Below are 8,409 nucleotides of genomic sequence, written 5' to 3' on the forward strand. Positions count from 1 at the left end.
TCATTACAGCAGATGATCATCCTTCTCAAAGGATGATAATTTCAGCAGAGAATTATCAGTCTACAATCAGACGATCGTCTGTTCTATGTACCAAAATGTATTTATAAAGCTGAGCATGGGAATGCCCGCCTCAGCTAGATCATGAAAAATGCATGAAAATAATGTATTGTATTGTATCTTATTACAGGACACTTCTCAGCAGATTGAATGAACTTCGGATCCTCTCAATAAAGCATTTCACCCGATAAACGACCTCATACTTTAGGGGGCATCTGTTATAGACAATTTTGTGCCTTACAGCAACAAGCATGAATTGTCAATAATCCAAGGGATCCAAAGTTCCCTAAACATGATGTTCCTACCCCTAGAGGAACAAGGTCAGCAAACCAACAGCTCTCAGATCAGTTCTCCACCTGAAAACACTAAAAAACAAGCAATCCTGAAATCAAAGCAGGTGCTCCACTAGGTTTCTGCGCTGAAACTCAGTTGCTCCATGGTGTACCTGTGTTGCAAAGCAAGTGGGACAAAGGCCACCTGCGCTGAGCGAGATGGGACAAGTGGCACAATGAGTCATTGCTTTGGAATCTTCCAAAAATGACACTTGGATCAGGGATTTCGCCTTGTGATGAGTCAGAGGCTCTATTTCTCCAAGTGGAAGCAAAGTTCACCAAGTGGACTCAAGAACTGAAGATCAACTAAAGATTAACTGAAGAGAGAGAGGACACAAGGCAACTACACATCAGTTGCAAGCTGACTCATCCTTTCTCAATTCATCTATATATTGAGCTCTCTCCTATGAGCTCATGAGGCTGGAATTTTGTGCAAAGTAATGATATGCTGTTGGTTTCACTATTGAGCTATTGGGTGATTGTTTGAGAGAGGTGAAGAGGAGCAATTCTTTCTGCTGGGAGGCGTTGCTGGGTTGGATCCTTCAATGGTTGTAATACTCTCAGAACCTGTACTTCTTCATTAATAAAAGCTATTGAGGTTCTTCTATGTGCTCTTGTTTCAATAATATATTGTGATGATTGCATGTTTGGTTTACACTAATCCATGAACCAGTTATGATTGCATGCCTCTTGTAGTTTCCTTCTTTGTTATTTTGCAGGATCTCATTGTAGCTGGGCAAGCAAAAGAACAAGGAGCCAGGAGTAAGCGGCCAAAGAGAAGAGTTTGGATTCGACATTAAGCGCAAGGCAACGGTTAGTGCATTTCTCCATTCTCTTTTGCTTTCATAAAGAAGTAAACCTTAAGTAGTTTGTTTTACAGTTGTTGCTAAGGAACTATCACCCTTAGAGTGGGATAGGGTCATCCGAGTCGGATACTTTTCCCTACAACACACCACCTCCATAGGGAGGGGAATCTCTTGCCTCATCAGGGGGAGTCCTTGCTTCTCTATGCAGGATTCCTAAGTTTTTGACACTCCAGATTAGAGGTACGGTACAGGGACAAAGGGTGTCAGTACTAGTGAACAGTGGGGCTACCCACAACTTCATAGATGCACAGCTGGTCTAAAGGAGGGGCCTCACCATGGAAGAGTTTGAGGGATTGTTCATCCTAGTGCTGGGTGACCATACCATCCAGTGTACCCGATACATGCCCTTCTTGACATTTGTTATGGGAAACTACTCGATGACGGACCACTTCTTTGTGGTCGATGTGCCAGACACCAATGTGGTTATGGGTGTCCAGTCATTGTATTCCCTTGGGAGAGTTACGACTGATTGGAGGAAATCTGAGATGGAGTTCATGGGGCCATGTGGAAAACTAGTGGTTTTGAGAGGCATGTAGTCTTATCCGCCTCAGACCGTTTCGGCCCATAAAATGGAGGCAGATCTTTGACATAGGGACATCGCATGGGCAATCGAGTTGAGGATCTCAGACGTTAGGGGACAGGTACAATCACCACCAGCAGACATATAGGCTCTTCTAGACAGGTACGCAGAAGTGTTCGGGGACATTCCACTAGGGCAGCTACTAGATAGAGGGTTTGAGCACACCATTGAGCTAGATCCAAGCATACAGGTAGTCATCACTACTCCTTACAAGCACCCCAAAGCCTATAAGGACGAGATTGAGAAATCTATTCAGGAGCTGCTTACTTTGGGTCACATTAGGCATAGTTCTAGTCCTTTTGCTTCTTCCGTAGTGCTGGTGAAGAAGAAGGATGGGACCCTCAAGACGTGCATAGATTACAAAGCCTTTAACGGGAAGACCCTCAAGAACCGGTATCCCATTCCCCGCATTGATGAGTTGATGGATGAGCTTAGAGGAGCCAAGTACTTCTCTAAGATCGATTTGCGTTCGGGGTACCACCAGATCAGAGTTTGGGATCAGGACATCCCGAAGACAACATTTTGGTGCCACTATGGGCACTTTGAGTTTTTGGTCATGTCGTTTTGGCTTACCAACGCTCCCGCCACATTTCAGTTTTGCATGAACCACATCTTTCAGGGGAAGTTGAGGAGGTTCGTGCTAGTGTTCTTTGATGACATTTTGATCTATAGCTAGACATGGGAGGAGCACCTCCAACACTTAGAGGAGGTACTTCGCATTCTAGAGGAGCAAAATTTCTATGCCAAGCTCTCCAAATGTGAGTTTGGTTTGATAAATATGCTTTATCTTGGGCATACCATTAGAGAAGACAGGGTGAAGGTTCATGAGGAGCAGATAAGGGCCATCTAGGATTGGCGAGTAACCCGAGACGTGACTACGCTGAGAGGCTTCTTGGGCATTTTCATTTACTACAGGAAGTTTTTCAAAGGGTTCTCGCAGCTGGCAGCACCCTTGACCGACTTGACCAAGAAAGGGGCCTTCGCATGGACTGAGGGAGCACAAGCTGCTTTCGATCGCCTCAAGGAGGTGATGAGTAGTTGCCCTGTTTTGGCACTCCCGAATTTTTCCCAGCCATTCACGGTGGAGTGTGATGCATTAGGGGTGGGAGTTGGAGCCGTTTTGTCACAGGAGGGGCACCCCATAGCTTTCGAGAGTCGGAAGCTCCTACCACACGAGCTATCATATTCCATATATGACAAGGAGATGTTGGCCATTATGCATGCATTGGCCAAGTTCCGCCAGTACTTGGTGGGCAACCGATTCCGAGTGAAGACTGATCACAACAGTCTTCGACATTTCATGGGGCAGCAGGGCCTCAATGACAGGCAATAGAGATGGGTCAGCAAGGTGCAGGCCTATGACTTTGACATTGAGTATGTACGGGGCAAGCACAACATGGTGGATGATGCTCTATCCATGAGACCAGCTGGGTTAGCTCTTATGAGCATTCGCTAGGCTTAGAAGGCTCATCTATTGGTTGAGTACTCCAAGGACAGGAAGGCCTGCGAGGTGCTAGAGGGAACACATGCAAATGAGTGTTACCGTGTGATGGATGACATCATCTATTAATAGGGGCACATTTACTTAGTACCCAGCTCGCAGTTGAGGGAGAGGTTACTCCAAGTAGCTCATGATTCACGATTATCCAGACATCAGGGGTTACAAAAGACTTACATTGTTGTTCAGGAGAGATTCATGTGGAAATGCCTAAAGGAGGATGTGTTGCGGCACGTAAGGGAGTGTGAGGCCTACCATCAGAACAAGGGGGAGTTGACTCACCCTATAGGGCTATTACAGCCACTTCCCATTCCAGAGGGGAAATGAGAAAGTATCTTGATGGATTTCATCACTAGGCTCCCACAATATAGGGGAAATATTGCATATATGTGGTGGTCCACAGGCTGACCAAATTTTCCCATTTCTTTTCCATCCCCACTATATTCATGGCTGCCTAGGTTGCCGAGTTTTTCTCCTGGGAGATTTTTTGACTGCATGGACTCCCCAAGAACATTGTTAGCAACATAAACAATAGATTTGTGCGTTGTTTTTTATAGGAGCTCTTTAGGTTGGTTGGGACAGAGCTTACTCCTAGCACTAGTTACCACCCTTAGACGGAAAGCCAGACAAAGAGGGTCAACCAGTGGTTGGAGGGGTACCTGAGGAACTATGTGATGAGTCAGCAGAGGAAGTGGATTCGGTGGTTGCACTTGGGCGAGTTCTGCTACAAAACCATGCACCACATGTCTATTGGTATGACTCATTTCCATGCCCTTTATGGTTATGATGCTCTAACTTTTGCTGATATTATTTTCGGAGACAGTCGGGCCCCAAAGGCCAAAGACTGGGTCCAAGAGAGCCAAGATATCCTCAAAGCTCTCAAGGATAATCTAGCGACAACCCAGAATCAGCAAAAATTGTATGTAGATCGACACATGATAGAGAGGCACTTTGAGGAGGGGGACTTAGTGTACCTCTAGTTGCAGCCTTACAGACAGTCCACGTTGAAACAGAAGGGGGTCAAGAAGCTACAGCCACGCTTCTATGGGCCCTACCAGGTGACCAAGCGGGTTGGGGAGGTGGCCTATGAGCTAGCACTACCTCCGGGGAGCAAGATCCACAACGTGTTTCATGTCTCATGCCTGAAGAAGGTGTTGGGACAACAGGTGACCACAACAGCTGATCTACCCCCATTGGATGATGAGGGCCATTTGGTGTTGGAACCAAAGGCCATATTGGAGAGCAGGGAGAGAAAACTGAGGAGCAGAACCATCAGGGAGTTCTTGGTATGCTAGAAGAACTTACCAGATGAGGATGCCACCTGGGAGGGTGAGCACATACTAGAGCACCTGGCTTTGAGGTTGCTTGAGGGCAAGCAACATTTGGGAGGGGAGGACTGTCATGTCCCTTCTCAAATGAATTAGTCACGGGATGCAACAACACAATTTTGGCAGAAATTTTGGTTTAGGAGGAGGACCCCACACACAAAAACTTAGGAACTATAGGTAGTTCGAATTATTTTTGGTAGCTAGTGGAATGTGGGGGCCACCACATGCATAATTCGAATTTGGCCAAGGAGGACGTTGGAGGGAATTCAAGTTAGTGGAAGGAGGGGCCCACAAGAGGCTAAGGGAGCCCAAGGTGATAAGATGATGGAGCTCTCATTTTCCAGCATTCTGAATATTTAACAAACAAACTCACTCTTGTACGCTTTGTTGCTTAGCGAGTCTACCAGCTGTTTAGCCACGAGTCTTCCACAGGGAAGATTCAACCTCTACTTCGGGGGACCATCTGTGCTCGCCTTAGGGAGGTTGTTCCACAAAGATTGTAGGAGTTTCCAGTAATGATTCACAGCTCAGCCAGCCATGCAAAGGAAGGGACTGCATGTTTTATGGGTAGCCAAAAATACGTAGAGGTTGATTTAGCCACCCAAGAGGCCGAAAATCCAAAGTAAAAATCACAGAAATCCCCTTATGGGTTTTTCTAGGTTTTGTCCAAGGAGTCTAAGGCTAAAATGGAATAATTTTCTGGGTAATTTTTGGGCACTTTCCAGTAGGCTGAAAGTCAGCAGATGTAGCTAGAGAGTAGCTCCCAAGAGGCCGAAAATCCAAAGTCAAAATCAGAGAAATTCCCTTTTGGGTTTTTTCTGGGTTTTATCCAAGGAGTCTAAGGCTAAAAGGGCAGAATTTGATAGGCATTTTTTGGGCACTTTCCAGCAAGTCTAATGTCAGCAAATGTAGCCGGAGAGCAGCGCCCATGAGGCCGAAAATCCAAAGTCAAAATCAAAGAAATTCCCTTCTAGGTTTTTGTGGGTTTTGTCCAAGGAGTCTAAGGCTAAAAGGGCAGAATTTTCTGGGTAGTTTTTGGGCACTTTCCAATAGGTCAAAGTCAGTAGATCAACAATTTATTGGGACAACATAGAGCATAGTAGAGCAGTAGTTGAACATCCATCTTTCCAGCTATTCTACCACCTAGGTTTGGTCCAGCTTGTCCTTGAGACAAGCCCAAGTGCACTACTCCATTTATATATTGTACTCATGCTCTCATATTTCATAATATATGGCTCAACAGTTCTAGTATTACAGTGTTTCATGGGTGTTTGCTAAATGTTTTTAATTTTCCACTATTGCACTATTTGTTTAATTGGTTTATCACTTAAATTCATGTATAGGAACATTACATGAGATTACCTCACTCTACCCGACAAGTCTTGGCTGATCCACAACTGAACCAACTATCCCCATCTATCTCTGCACTGGCCCTACGTAGACCCTGTGTCAGCCTCAAAGGCTTTGCATCAGCTATGTGCTCGGTCTACTTGCCTCCTAGAGCTCTAACGTCAACCCTCCTAGCTCAGATGTCAATTCCCCTGCAAATCTCGGAATTCCACTAGAAGACTACGCTGCTTCTACATGAGCCCTTCTGGCTCTGCGTCAAGCACTGGGTGGGCCCTGCTGGCCTAGCGTCAAGCCCTCTTAGGTCAGTGCTACCTCCTCTTGGTGTATCTCTGCCTCTCTGCTGCGTATCCTGGGCTCTGGAGAAGATACTCTGACCCAACTATCCGTACCCCTCACTGCAAAATCTCACTATCGAAATTCTCCCGGTAGCTCCTATGCTCTGCTTCAGAAAATCGAACTTCTGAACTCACTTGGTGTGTGTTTCCATGTGACCCTCAAGCCTCCTTAATAATATCCTAGTTGACATTCAACGGCCCAGATTAGAAGTTGATCAATGGCTAAGATCATTTTTGTTTGATCCTTGTCTTCTTCTAGAAGTTACACCCACAGTTAGATTAATACCCATTAATTATTTTATTTTCCTAAGTTTAGACTTAGGGTCCCATTAAAAATAATTAATTATTTTAATAAAACTATTTTTGGGTGGAATTTCCCAAAATTCTTTATGGGTTCTTTGGAATACATGTGCCTAAGCCTCTCTGCAAAATTTGGGACTTAGAGCACATCTGATGCTACCATAAATCAACAATATGTTGGTATATAATGTAGATAAACAATCTTGTGCTACACACATTCCCTCATGAAGTGGTATCTCATGTCTATATCCTTGGACCTATTGTGAAACACTAGATTATTTGACAACCAGGTGCAACTCTGATTGTCGCAGTGTATCACTGTCGTCTCAAATATTTGACCCAACAAGGGTACTAGAAACTTCCAAATCCATATAGTCTTGCACATATCTATGCTCGTTGTTATGTAATTTGCCTCTTAAGAACTTAGTGCCATGGACCTCTACTTCTTATTGTACCAACAAACAACTCTTGATCTCATGTTGAAGAAACACCTTGAAGTGATTTTCTAATCCATTCTATTACCTTCTCAGTTTGCATCAGTGTATCCAACAAACCTGACACTATCACCTCAAGCATACCTGATCCCAGGTTCCACTATGAACTTGTTGAATGAGTTTATTGCATAGGATATATATGGTATGGTGTTGACCAATTACATGAGAGATCCTATCAACTGCCTTTACAAGACGGGGTCTATTATCTGTTAGGTTATATCGAGCATAATATGAAGACCCCATTACCCAATGTACAAGGAACTCATCATTTTTTTCTAGAAGTCTAGAAGTCAATAGGACACTGTTGACCCTTTCTCTCTCTACCTTTCTCTTTCTCCAATTCTGCAACCTTGCAAGGAATTGTATTAAATCTTGCTAGTAAGTATGATGACTTGTTGTAACAGACTTAGGAAACTTGGGACTCAATCATCAACTGACTACACTCTAGAGTGTTTTTTTTCACTTAGCTAATTATTCTCACTTTTCAGCAATGAATAAATAGTTAAACTTCTTCACTCCCACACCTCCAAAGATAGAGTGTGGCTTGTTGATGGAGCCTTGGGTCCATCCTAATGCCTAGAGTCGATGTATATTACCTTATTAGGACTTATGTAAAGCATCACATAATTTGACTAAGCTTTTATAGGATTTTTTAAAGTTATTAAAAATTTCCACAGAATGGGATTTTTAATTAATTTCAATATAAAATTGTAAATAAGTGAGCCTAAGAGATGTTGAGGGAATATAGGTACTTGAAAATCATGCTCTCCATCCCACCATTCTTCTAAGATCTACATTGAGGGACAAAAAAAGCAATAATACCTCCTCAAAACCTGCTTTTCCTAAGTTAGTGGTATTAAGTGGCAAAATAATTTAATTTTTTTTAAATATTGACACATTTATTATATTTCCAAGACAAAAGGACAAGGAAAATGATGTGGCATTCAAACTAAAGTCAAAAGGGTAGTTCATAGGTTGATTGGGAATATGAGTCATCACCAAGCTTGAGTGCTTAAATGAGGCCATGTTGATAGCCAGGTAGGGGCCCATGAAATGCCATCTCCATAAATCGAGTTTCCTGCTAGACAGAAGTTGCAAGTTATTAGTTTGAAGAGGGATTTTAGGTGGTGATTTACTATGAATTTAATGGGGGACAAATCTACCACATAAGACAAAGCTTATCCCCACCTTTTCATGCGCACTCCAAAAGTAATACACATCACAGTTTATGTATCTTTTGACAGATTTTTAGTGGGGGACAAAACTGCC

The sequence above is a fragment of the Pinus tabuliformis genome, chromosome 8, assembly GCF_031772625.1.
Source record: "Pinus tabuliformis cultivar Carrire ecotype Pingquan chromosome 8, CPIR1, whole genome shotgun sequence".
Classification (NCBI taxonomy): Eukaryota; Viridiplantae; Streptophyta; class Pinopsida; order Pinales; family Pinaceae; genus Pinus; species Pinus tabuliformis.